The 13,611-nt window shown below is 42.8% G+C and overlaps 1 pseudogene; it reads left to right on the top strand.

The window, feature by feature from the left end:
- The first annotated feature begins 12,273 nt into the window (after positions 1-12,273).
- Positions 12,274-13,381, top strand: LOC101428318 (guanine nucleotide-binding protein G(s) subunit alpha pseudogene; annotated as a pseudogene).
- Positions 13,382-13,611: the final 230 nt, after the last annotated feature.

Below are 13,611 nucleotides of genomic sequence, written 5' to 3'. Positions count from 1 at the left end.
TGACGAACTGGGGACTAGGGAGGCCAGGACCTTGTCGGGGGCTCTCAGGACTGGAGGGCGCACGGCAGAAGAACTACCACGGAGACAAGGTAAACACGCAAGTCCACTTTATTGAGGGAGAGGCAACAGTTTTATAGGGGCTGGGGAAGGCTGATTGGTCGAAGCCATGCCCTGTTCTAATTGGTTGCCAGCGAAAGGTCAGTGGGCGGTACTGGACAGGGGAGGGGTGGTGGTTAGGGATTGGCTGTCGCTGTTGCTGGGGGAAGGGGCAGGGTTTAGGGATTGGTGGCTGCTGTTGCTGGGGTGGAGGGCAGACGAGTTTCCCGCCCACACCTGGCTGTTGCTGCTGTCGGGGGAGGGGAAAAGGGTAGACTGGATTTCTCCACCTACGCCTGGCTGTTGCTGCTGTTGGGGGAGGGGAAAAGGGCAGACTGGAATTTTCTGCCCTGCGCCTGCGCAGGGAGAAGGAAGAAGAAGGGTGCCGCCCCACAAGGCATCGGGTGGTGCCATCTGGGAGGAGGGGTGGCCACGGAAGCATGGCTGCCGAGAAGGGGAGACCCGAGGGCACTCTGCGCCCATGCCGAGCTTCCTTCAGGGGTGGCGGTGGGCCCGACCAATCACCCTATTATGGGGGCAGCGGAATTAGGCCTACCGCGGCCGCTCCCCTCGCCAGGCCAGCAAACCACACTTCAGCCCGAGGGGTGACCGCAGTAACTGAAATTGGTGCCCAACCATCTCTTCCTCCTCCCTTTTTGGGGAAGTGGAACTTTCAATTCCAGCCACAGAACAGCTCCCGAGGCAGCCTGTGCCTCTAGTGGAGGATAGGCACCAGTCTCCATGATGTGGAGCCTCTACTTACTAGTCTTCTCTGAAGACAGGCAGTCTCCTCCTTCCACTCCCCCAAGGACATTGCAGGATGCTCTTCTGGCCTCCTGGAGCCTCCAAACAGGTGCTTCAGCTAGCTCCACAGAGCTCTGGGTGTTTGCTAACTGCCCTGTAGCAGGAGCTGACTCTAGGAGCTCCTTACTCTGGTGCCATCTTGCTGGTTCTCCAATAGTATAGGATTTTATAAAATTGTCTCACATGACAGTGGGGATGTACAAGTCAAAATTCCCCAGGCAGGCTACAAACCAGGGGCTCTGAAGAAGGTCCTTGATGAGTTCCCCAGGAGACAATGTCTGTCTGAAGTAGAGATGGGAATTCTCTCTGAATGCTGAAATCATTTTTCCTTTGAAGGCCTTCAACTGATTGGATGAGACACCTCTTTTTGCTGATGGTGACCACGTTAGTTGATTGCAGATGTAACCAGCCATGTATGAAAAAGTAATGTCCTTGGATTACAATTAGTCCAGAACTTCATTGATCAAACAACTGGGCACCATTATCTGGTTGAGTTGACACATTAGCCTAACCATCTCAAGGGCACATAGGCATTTATAGAAGCTGGTTTCCAAGATTAAGCATCTGGAGCCCATTATTAGATCATGTTACTTAACTTTGTCATTATGTGAATAGTTGTGTTCTCCATTTTGCATATTTTACAAGAATTTATCTAGTTTTCTGTGTTTCAAAGTCATATATTTATAAATATTATTATCAATAAAAGGTATTTTTATATCATTTAGAAAATTGCATACTTCTATTCATCATATGAATATGTTTATTTTACTCCTAATTCATAATTTGATGTTGACCTCACAGAAATACAAAGGAAAATATTTGCAAATAGGCCTGAGATTTAAAACATACTAATGACACAAGAGTGTAAACATAATAAAACCCAAAGAGTTGGCCATGATAATATTTGATATTTAAAGTGCAATTTAAATTCTAATTAATTTAATTTTCTGTTTGTGAATTATAAAATGTTCCCAATTTTTTCTCTTATTTTACAATCCAAGTATAACAGTTGCCAGCTATGAGAACAAATAAATTATCAAATATTTTTATTGTCTTGGTTTTACTGGTCTATCTTGGATTTGCTGGAGGAAAGGAAGGCTTGGATTCATTACAGAGCAGATTCTCTTGGAAACTTTACCAACACTACTTGGAATTGAAGGAGAAATGAAAGGGCACAGTGGCTCAGAGTTTGATAAATATTATTGTAATATTGGTAAATGTAAAGATATGGGATCCATCATTAATGTTATGAAAGGAAGTATTTCCAATGCCCATATCCAAGAAAATCCCTACTTGGTGTAATTGGAGATTCATCCAGAGGGCAGTCCAAAGTGTAGTACAGGCCCCAAAGTATCTTCCTTTTCTCAAACTCAGTGTCCAGAATCTGAATTCTGAAAATAGCAGGATCTCTCTTTGCTAGTGAACAGTTTCTTTGCAGAGGCACAGATCCCATTCATACTTTATTCCCACATACACTTCCCAGTGATGGCTACCTGAAGTTAACTGAGAGAAGCCAAGGACAAAAACTGAGCTGCTGAATCTTTCTGCAGATTCTTCCAGCTTCTGTTTGATAGTCCCATATTGGGCACTCTTCAGTTCATCAGAAATGATGAGAATTTCATTGACTGTGTCAGCAACCAAGAGCATACCAACTGTGTAAGAAAAATAGCAAACAGATAGATTATAGTCTCACTCATCCTTTCTGCTGCAAAGGTTCATGCATTTCATTCACTTTCGTGTCTTTAATTCTCTTTCCTGGAGAAATATCCCTCATTTCCCTGACTAGTTCAAATTATCCTAAATATATTTGCAGGAACATGGGCCTCTAATTCACACTGGAAATTCATTTATAATAAGTAATGTGGTTGTATGATTAAAGAGAGTTCTTCTATTTAATGTGTAAGATCCACTAATTCACAGACAATGAATATAGCTTTCTCAAAAACTTAATTTATATTTTAGCTCATATCCTATCAAAATATAAACATCACATACGTATTTTTAATGAGAAAAATTTGTATGTACTATAAATAATATTGAACTATTCATCTTGGTTTTTCTTTGCAATTTCCTTCTCCATTTCATATGGATGATTAGGTAGTTTCTTTCCAGGCTTTACTTTTCCTAATGTTATACCAAAATGGAGAGATAACACTGTGAGTCCTGAGTCTAGATGGGTTATCACATTGGAAGTCAAGATAAAAGAAGGGATTTCTTGGGCTTGAGTAGGGATCTCTTTATATCTTAACAGGAATTTCAGCCCACAACATGAAAGGTATATTGATGAGAGAGTGAGGATACTTGGAGAAGAATGGCCTTGTGGACTGACAACATCTCCAACCAGGCTTAATTATTAGAATCACAGTACAGAAAGGTTTGTCCTAAGGTAATTATATGAATAGAGCCAAGGAGAACCTTGGAAATGAGCCCTCTGGACCAAGGACACATTATTCCTCTAGGCTCTCTTATGACTTGACTTCCTAACTTCCTGATGCCCAAACATGCAGTGTCAAGGATTAAAAATGTCTTGGGAAGCAGCTGTGGCTCTATCAGTTGGGTTCCAGTCTACCTTATGGGAGGCCCTTGGCTCATGTCCTGAGACCTCCTTGTGAAGGCAGGCTTGCCCACATGCTGTGGAGAGCTGCCCAGCCTGCAAGTGCTGCAGAGAGCTGACTCAGCAAGGTGATGCAACAACAAAAAAGGGGGAGACAAGTAAAAACACAGAAGAGCATGCAGTGAATGGACACAGAGAGCAGAAAACAAGCACACTGCAAGGGGGGGATAAATAAAAAATAAATAAATACAGACACACAGAAGAATGCACAGTGAATGGACAGAGCAAGCACACAGCAAGCAAGCCGCAAAGAGGGGGGAATAAAAATTTTTAAAAACTTAAAAAATATCTTGGCCAGATTTCACCATCACAAATGCATATTCACATGAAGCAATAGTAAACTTATTGTGAATATAAATTCATTTTTTCATTTTATATTTTGGAATAAGATATGTACCAAGACATCTCTTATTCATGCCCAACACAGCCTCCATAAATTATATGACTCATTCTCATGGACACCAAGAATTAATAGAAAAGAAGATAGGGTTTGGCACCTTGGAATATTAAAATGAGACTGCAAGAAGCAGATTTGGTTCAACTGATAGAGCATCTGCCTACCATATGGGAGGTCCAGGGTTCAAACCCCAGGCCTCCTGACCCATGTGGTGAGCTGGCTCATGTGCAGTGCTGATGCACGCAAGGAGTGCCATGCCACGCAGGGGTGTCCCCCATGTAGGGGAGCCCCACACGCAAGGAGTGTGCCCCATAAGGAAAGCCGCCCCATGTGAAAAAAGCACAGCCTGCCCATGAGTGGCGCTGCACCCACAGAGAGCTGCAGTGGTAGATGATAGATAGCTGGTTATAATTACATCAATCAGAGAGATTGCCATCAGCAGTGAGTGATGCTTAACCCAATCACTTGAATCCCTTGAAAGGGGAAGTGATTCCAGCATTGAGAGAGCTTTTCACAGCTCGTCTTTGGACAGTCAACATCTCCCAGAACTCATCAAGAATCTTCACTGGACTTTCATTGGAGCCCCTGGTTGCAGCCCGCCTGTGGAACCTGGACTTGTGTATCCCCACAGCTGCATGAGAGACTCTGATAAATCTCTCACTATCGACAGATATCCCTTGTTGATTCCATTTCCCTAGAGAATCCTGACTAATACAAAGTCAATGGTAGAACCTCAACTCACCATTTTGTAGAGTCAGCCACAGAATGATTTCATTAAGGAAGATAAAAACTATGTCATTTTTTGATCCAGGGTAGGCACAATCTGTCTGCTGGTAATAGAGCAGTGGGCTCAAATGTCCCTAAAGACATACACTGTTCCTGGCATTGAGTTGGCTGTCCTCAGACCATATTTGCTGAAGTAATAATTTACTCAGCTCCCTGGACCATGTTCTCTATATCTGCCCTTTGTAGAAATCTGAGAAGTAAAAAAGAAATAACTTAAGTTTGGATTCATACTGAGGTTTTCCTCTGTTCTCCAGCTGTTTCTCCTTTCAGCTCAGCTGTGTAGACAACAGAGGGTTTTTCTTGGTGAGGGTCCTTCCTCACAAATTAACCACATTCTACCTATTTCAATCAAATTTTCATTCACTTATGGCAGGAATTACATTTTTACTTACTACATAGGTTACAAAAACAAAAGTCTTATCCTAATATTGTTTTTTGTTTCTATTAAGATGAATAAAGTATATCCTCACAGTCATTTAAGATGGATTTTGCTTATAAGATTTGGTATTAGGACAGAAACTTTTAAAACAAAATATTGGCATAATTATTAATCTTTATGAAATAATGGAGCTACTCTCAAATAGTTTTTGCCCAAACAAGTAAAACCTCCTCATATTTAGATCAAGAAAATGAGTTCAATGTACTCAAAAATCTTTCCTAAAACCACATCACTAGAATAGTCACTTCTTCAAAAGAACTTTCTCTCCAGGATTCCAAAGATTATCTTTGAGAAGATAATAATAAGCTCCAAAATTGTTCCTGCCAATGTCAAACAGTCAAGATCTTAATTTTTATTAGTTACAGTATCAAAATCAGAAGTTATTTTTATAAAGTAATTGTTTCTACTATATTACAACTTATAAAAATGAGATTGATTTCATTTTAAATCAGTCATCCAAAACAATTTCTCTTGGTTTTACATGGCTCATGTTGATCAAGTGTCAAAGAATGAATAAAAATGATATCATATGATAAAAAATAAGAAATAGCAGAAGGTGCTTAAAAGGGGTGAGATAACTCTCCAGTGATTAAATTACACTGTCTTCCTCTTAAGCATTTCCAGGGAGAACAGTTGCTTTTTGGTGCTGGAATTACTTATCACTTTAAATCTAAAGCAAAGGAAAATGTGTTTTGCCCTACATAATACCAGTACTCAAGTACTCTTGACTCATTAAGGCAAGCTGAAAAATGCACAAGTGTACTAAAAATTGTGACTAATATTTCTGAGAAACCCTTTCATATTGTTCTTCTCCACTGAATGGGAGATACGTTGGTTCATCTTTGCATGGAGGTATATGAAGTTTTATTTCTAATCTTACTATTTATTTTCATTTTTTTAAGATTTATTTTTATTTCTTTCTCTCCCCTTCCCATCCCCCTCCCGCCCCCCCCAGTTGTCTGTTCTCTGTGTCTACTCACTGTGTGTTCTTCTGTGTCCACTTGTATTCTTGTCAGCACCACTGGGAATCTATGTCTCTTTTTGTTGGGTCATCTTGCTGCATCAGCTCTCCATGTGTGAGGCACCACTCCTGGGCAGGCTGAACTTTCCTTCCCACTGGACGGCTCTTCTTACAGGGTGCACTCCTTGAGCATGGGGCTCCCCTATGCGGGGGACACCCCTGCACAGCACAGCACTCCTTGTGTGCATCAGCACTGCACGTGGGCCAGCTTCACGCGGGTCAAGGAGACCCTGAGTTCAAACTGTGGACCTCCCATGTGGTGGGCAGATGTTAAAACTGTTGAGCCAAGTCCACTTCCCTAATCTTAACTATTTAAATGTTTAAAGTAATATATCCTATAATTACTTTTAGGATGTTGTGACATTTGGGGCATGTTTATTCTCAAGTTTGTTGTTTCATTGTTCTTGCTCATGAAATAGTAATCCCTAATGTGTTTTGCATTTATTTGTTTTAAGCCCATCTTAAGCAGGGATTATATTTTTTTATTCCACCATATGGATTCAGTTATTGAAAACATCAACCCCAGTGTTTTGATTAAACATCTAATTTTTCCCAAGAATTTCCCAAAAAGATCCATCATCCTGGAATCACATTAATGTTCATTTCTTGGATTAGGGAATTTTCCATTAAGAAGAAGAAAGGAACAAAATAGGTTTCCCAGCCCACTCAAGGGTCTGTCTTTGGATCTAAGTTGCTGACAATCCTTTTCCAGTTGTAACTTTGGACAGAAATGAACTTGTCTACCTTTCCCTAGGACAGTGATAGAGATTTCCTTGCCCTTTCTTATTGGCTGTTCAGTACTTTGAGTCTCTGATACTGAAAGGACTCCATATTACAAAATCTTACTTATCAAGGTCATAATCCCAGCCTTCAGTCCTTACACACATGTTGGAGAACCAAGACTCAAGTAACTGGAGCTGTTCTGCTCTAATCCCATTTCTCATTCAAGTTCATAACAGCAACCTTCTCCATTCCTGACTGAGTTCCATTGTTCTCCTGACTGAGTCTAGTCATAAGAAAACATGATGAAGGAACTGTTTTAAGTTTGAGAATGAAGAGATATGACAACTAAATGTGGTATAACACTTCAGGCTTTTGGGGATTCCCCTGAAGAACAGTGATGAAGGAAAATCCTCCTCACAAGAAGAATTCTGAGGAGTTAATCTGATTGCTCATTTTGTTTGAAAGGAGAAACAGCTATATGTGTAACTGGATATCATTGGCTGGATGGTCAAGACCATGGAAGGAACATGACTGGAAAATCATTGGCAAGAGGCTCTGTGGAAATTCACTGATTGACATTCATGGAATAAAAATATGGAATGTTCTAGGGAGGAGGATGGGAGTTTGTTGGACACTTCTTCTCTGGTATGACACTGTATTAGTCTCTTATGGCTGCTGTAACAAATTAGACAGACTGAATGCTCAAAAACAACAGAAAATTAATTCTCTCAGTTGGATGTCCCAGAATTCTGAAAGCAATGTGTAGGCAGGGCCATACTCCCTCTGAAAGCTCTACAGAAAAATCCTTCCTTGCATCTTCCAGCTTCTGTTGGCTCCCACAATCCTTGTCATTCTTTGAATTATAGGTGAATCACTCCAATCTTGGCTTCCATCATTACATCACCTTCTTCCCTGTATATCTCTATTTTTCTCCTCTTCTTCTTAATATTTAATCATTGGATTTAGAATATTTTGCATATGAGGCTTATGAAGTGCAGGTTAATTATGGGAACTGCAAGACATAGCAGCCATAAAAAGGAATGAAGTACTGATATGTGTTATAGCATGGATGAACCTTGAAAACATTATGCTATGTGAAAGTAGCCAGACAAAATAATAGAACATACACTTTCTTTTTATCCCCCACCTTGTGGCTCTTTTTGCATGCTCTCTGCTCTCTGTACCCATTTGAGGTGCATTCTTCTGTCTCTGTATTTATTTTTATTTTATTTCCCCTCCCCACCTTGAGGTTTGCTTGCTGTCTGCTTGCTGTGTCCATTCACTGCATGCTTTTCTGCGTTTTTGCTTGTCTCCCTTTTTGTTGTGTCACCTTGCTCAGTTGGCACTCCATGGTGCTTGCAGACCAGGTGGCTCTCCATGGAATGCGGGCAAACCTGCCTTCACAAGGAGGCCCTGGGACATGAACCCAGGACCTACTATATGGTAGATGGGAGCCCAACTGATTGAGCCACAGCCACTTCCTTAGAACATATACTTTTATTTCCATTCATATGAAATATCCAAAATTGCTAAATCCATAGAGATAGAAAACAAATTGGTGTTGGCTTAAGGAAAGGGCGAATGACTGCTTAATAAGTACAGGCTTTCTATACGTAATGATGAAAAAGCTACAGAACTAGAATGTGATAATGGTTGCACAACATCATGAATGCACTTCATTCCTCCAAACTGTACACTTTTAAATGGTTTAACCAATGGCAAATTTTATTTTCAATGAATTTTACCAAAATAAAATATATCTTTAACTTTTATTCCAGAACTGTCTCTTTAATTAGGTACTTCTGTCAGGTTTTGCTTAACACTTTTTGAATGTTTGTTCTTGGCCATTTATACATTTATTATTTTTCCATCTCCCTGATGAATAATATTGCCTCTACAACATTCTTATGTTGATGGTGTATAAAGAATATATATATAATTTACTTTTAGTCAGTAGATCTTTGTAATTAAATTATGTTGTGTGTATTTATAATAGCTGGATTATGTTACTTTGTGATATGTTCTTCTTATCTTATTTTGGGTTGTTTCTATATTTTTATAATTCTTTTTAAAATCCTCTCTAGGATTTATCAGGCCTGCTCATTTTTGTTCATTATTGATTGTTCTAGGGATTTAAAGGTCTGTGTCATGAGAAGGAGGGTGCCACATGGAAGAAGTAAGGAATGAAAGATTGCTCATATGAGATGCTACCAGGAGGACACTTGATACCAAACCGTTATCTTTCTACATCACGTGAAGTATGTGGTTGATCTACATAGGGGAGCACAGGTGAGGGAAATTTAAGATAAACTTTGTCATAATGGAGAAAAGTTGTCTTTTCAATTCTGGATATTATACTGGTATTTATATATTTTCTATTGTTTAAACACATATACAATTTTACTTTGACTAGAAGGTACTCTTTCCCTATCATTTTGAAAATTACACAATTTGGGCATGTGCCAATGTTTAATTGATAACCTCCACAATATATTTAGTTGTTGTTACAAAAATTAAAATAAAAATATTTGGAAATTGAGCTGAGAATTCAGGATGTTTTTATAGAAATGTAAATATAAACATAAAACAAGAGAATAACCATTCATACTATTTAGTATTTAAAATGCAATTTATTTTTTTCCTGACACACAAGTATTTATACATGTAGCAACTTCACCAATATTTTTAATGAATCTCTATTTAATTAGTTTTTAAATATACTTTTCAGTTTTTTTATTTTTTGAAGAAACTTAGATTACATAAATGTTACACACAAAAAATATAGGGGATTCACATATGTCCTGCTTCTTAGCTCTCCCACATTTTCCCACATCAACGTCATTCTTTACTACTGTGGTACATTTGCCACAATTGAACACATCTTGGAACATTGCCACTAAGTGATGATTATAGCTTACATTGTAATTTACCCTCTCTTCTGCTCATTTTGCATTTTATTATAAGATATACAATGATCTGTATCTGTCAGTGCAATGTCATTCAAGATAAATTCCAAGTACTGAAAATGCTCCCAAATTACACCTATTTTTCCCTCTTCCTCCCCTTGGAACCTCCATCAGCCACTGCCTCCACATCCATGATAAAACTACTTCTATTGCTAGGATCAAATATCTGCAGTAGAACAACTGTAAGTCTACTCTAGTCCATTGCCCATTCCCCAATCCTGAGGATTCTGTGATGGTGATGCCCACTCCACCTCTAATTGAGAGGGGACTTAGAACCTATGGGGCAAATGGATGGGACTTTCTTGCTTACAGTTGCAGATTCTCTCTGTTCCTTGAGATGGCCATTGTCAGACTTCATCTCCTTGTTAGTTGTCCTGGGTGAGTCCAATGAACTGGAGAGTAGATGTTGCAAGTCTGTTGAGATTCAGGGCCCAAATGGCACATGAATAGCCCAGATTTAAGTCTCTTGGATATACAACTATCAACTCTAGTACTAATTATAGGTTCAATTAGAGGGACAGTATAGCCATGTGTGGGGAAACCACAACTGCTCCAATTCTGTCATAGTGGGAAGCATAAATTCCAAAGTAGTGCCTACTGGCAGGGCACCAAACTCCTGAGCTGTCTGCCCTGCCTATAGTGTCTGGATGTCTCCAGAGCCCTCAGGAGCCCTGCTATTTGTGGTAATATTTACTTTGGCAGTCAGTGAGTATCTGCTGAGACATACATAAGCACAACCTCTGAAATGACCTCTAGACTCATTTTGAAGTTTCTTGGCCTTATGAACTCATTTGTCTTTACCCTTTCCCCTTCTTGTCAAGGTCTTTTTCCAGTTGCATTGCTAGTTGGTGGCTGGTAATACTCGCTCTATGCCAGGGAGGCTCATCCTTGGGAATCATGTTCCATGCTGGGGGAAGGCTAATGTATTTATATGCTGAGTTTTGGCTTAGAAACAAGCCACATTTGAGCTAAAAGGAGGCTCTCAGGAGGTAACTCTTAGGCACCCTATAGTACCATGATAAGATTCAATTTCAAAAGTAAAGTTTCATAAGTACAGTCATCACAGTCAAGGACACATAAATGGTCCATCCTCCTTCTCTAATCACTCAGGAGATTCTTGCTGTCCCATTGGAGAATGTGGCAGAGCTCCCCAGGATGGGAATTTGATATTTCCTTAGTTATTGTTTGGATCTCCACCCACTGTGACAGCGCACCATGAACACTTGAAGGCATTCGTATTCCTTGTAGGTATGCCCCAGGTGAACCTCCTCCAGTGCAACCCCGTGTCTGACACTGCACACCCATGATCCTCCCCATCATAGTTGCAACCCTTCTGTGATCCAAAACTTCTTCAAAATTGAAGCCAACATTGTAGCCAAATACAATTAATATGAAAATGATATAATAATGATGGTTTTAAAAATAACAAATAAAATACAAAAAAATAAAAGTTTGAAATAAAAAATATAATTAAAAAAATTTCCTATTGTCTTTCATCACAGTAAGATCTGTGGTCTTCGATGTGACATTTTCTTCCACGTATTCACCCAGTGTCTTATTTTTTTCATTTGTCTTCAAAGAAGCTTTAAGGTACAGAAAAGTCATGTACAGAATATAGGTGATTCCCATATACCCAAAGTCCTTTTCCTTTTCCCCTTCCCCCTATGAATAACATTTTACATGCGGATGGTACATGTATTACAGTTGATGTACAAATATTGAAACATTGCTACTAACCATGGTCGATTTATGTTGTGGTTTATATTGTGGACTGTACGCTTTTATAGATTTGGTGATTTTGATGTGGTCTATGTAGAACAATTCCATTGCCCCAGAATGCCCCGTGTTCCATCTATTCTTTTCCCTCCCTCTCCCCTTGTGACTCATGGTCACCACCAAGATTAGCTCAGTGAAGCTTCATGTTCATCGTTATTTACAAGAACATGGACGGCTTGACCTACTGGCCTGTCCTCCCATTAGGCCCTACCTATGCTCTCAAGAGTCTCCTGCCCCTCTCTCTGAGATCATTGCATTCAAAGAGAATAAGCATATATTCAGAGAATAACCACCCACAACATTTAGTATATAAAGTGAAATTTATTTTCCAATTAAAACTTCTTTGAGCTTCCCCCGCTCCCCCCGCCCGCCACGGCATCTTTGGCTCGGGGCGGTGGCGGGGCCGCGGCCAGGGCAATAGGAGCCGGGCGGCAGCTCCCGCGGCTCCTAGCCCAGTCCGCCTCGGACCCGCGGCGGCCGCCTTCAGCCCTCTCGGCCTCGGCTCGCGGGGCGGGGATCTGCGCGCGCCCCTGGGCTCCCACCGACACCGCACACTCCCCCGCGCCCGCCCGCGGCCCGCAGGCAGCCCCGCGCGCTCCTCGCCAGCAGCCAAGCCCGCCCCGGCCAGCCCGGCCCGCGCGAGGCCTCGGGAACAGCAAGGCCGAGGAGGACCAGCGCAACGAGGAGAAGGCGCAGCGCGCGGCCAACGAGAAGATGGAGAAGCTGCTGCAGCAGGACGAGCAGGTTGACGGGTCACGCCCCGCCTGCGGCGGCTGGGTGCTGGAGAATGTGGTAGAAGCACCATCGTGAAGCAAATGAGGATCCTGCCTGTTAATGGGCTTAATGGAGAGGGCGCTGAAGAGGACCCGCAGGCTGCAAGCAGCAAACAGCGGTGGTGAGAAGGCCACGAAAGCGCAGGACATGGAGAACAACCTGAAAGAGGCCGCTGAGACCCTCGTGGCCGCCGTGACAACCTGGAGCCGCGCGTGGAGCTGGCCAAGCCCGAGAACCAGCGCGGCGGGGACCGCACCCTGAGCATGGTGCACGCGCCTGCCTTGATTTCCCTCCCGAGCGCGCCAGGGCTCTGCGGGAGGAGGAGGGCACGCCTGCCACCAGCGCGCCCGTGGGTGCCCGCTGACTACCTGCGCCCAGGACTGCGTGGACGAGACTGATGGCGGCAAGCAGGCCCACTCGTGCCCAGCGACCAGCGCCTGCCTCGCGGCCACGTCCTGACTTGTGGAGCCTTTGAGACCAAATTCCGGGTGGACAAAGGCGGCTTGGCCGTGGTCGATGTGGGCGGCCAGTGCGATGACCAAACGGGCCCGGCCCCCGCGCTGCGCGGCCATCACTTTGCTGCGCATCACAGCTGCGACGTGGCCCTTCGGGAGGACAGCCCGGCAGCCGCCTGCCGCGGCCCTGCACCGTCTGGAACAACGGGCGGCTGCGCACCGTCTCTGCGATTCTGTTCCTCAACCAGTGAGACCTGCTTGCTGAGAAAGGCCTTGCTGGAAAATCAAAGATCGAGGACTGCTTTCCAGCATTTGCTCGCTACACTGCTCCTGAGGATGCTGCTTCCCAAGCCCGGAGAGGACCCACGCGTGACTCGGGCCAAGTGCTTCATCCGCGACGAATTCCTGAGAATCAGCACTGCCATGGAGACGGGCGCACCGCTGCTTCCCCGCTTCACCTGCGCTGTGGCCGCGGGAACATTCGCCGCGTGTTCAGCGACTGCGAGACGTCACCAGCGCACGCGCCTTAGTCAGGACGAGCTGCTCTAAGGGCAGCCCCTACACTTAATTAAAGCCTTAAGCACAATTAATTAAAAGTGAGACGTAATTGTCCACGCAGTTAATCACCCACCATATGGCATGATTAACAAAGCAAATTTTCCTTTCGCGAGTGATTTTGCAAACCCCCCTTTTCCCTTCAGCTTAAGGCCGCCTAAAAGAAAAAGACAAAAAGGCCACAAAAGTTCCCTCTCACTTTCAG

Source organism: Dasypus novemcinctus, chromosome 31 (assembly GCF_030445035.2).
Source record: "Dasypus novemcinctus isolate mDasNov1 chromosome 31, mDasNov1.1.hap2, whole genome shotgun sequence".
Classification (NCBI taxonomy): domain Eukaryota; kingdom Metazoa; phylum Chordata; class Mammalia; order Cingulata; family Dasypodidae; genus Dasypus; species Dasypus novemcinctus.
The sequence above is the reverse complement of the archived record's forward strand: the minus strand, read 5'-3'. Positions and strand labels throughout refer to the sequence as shown.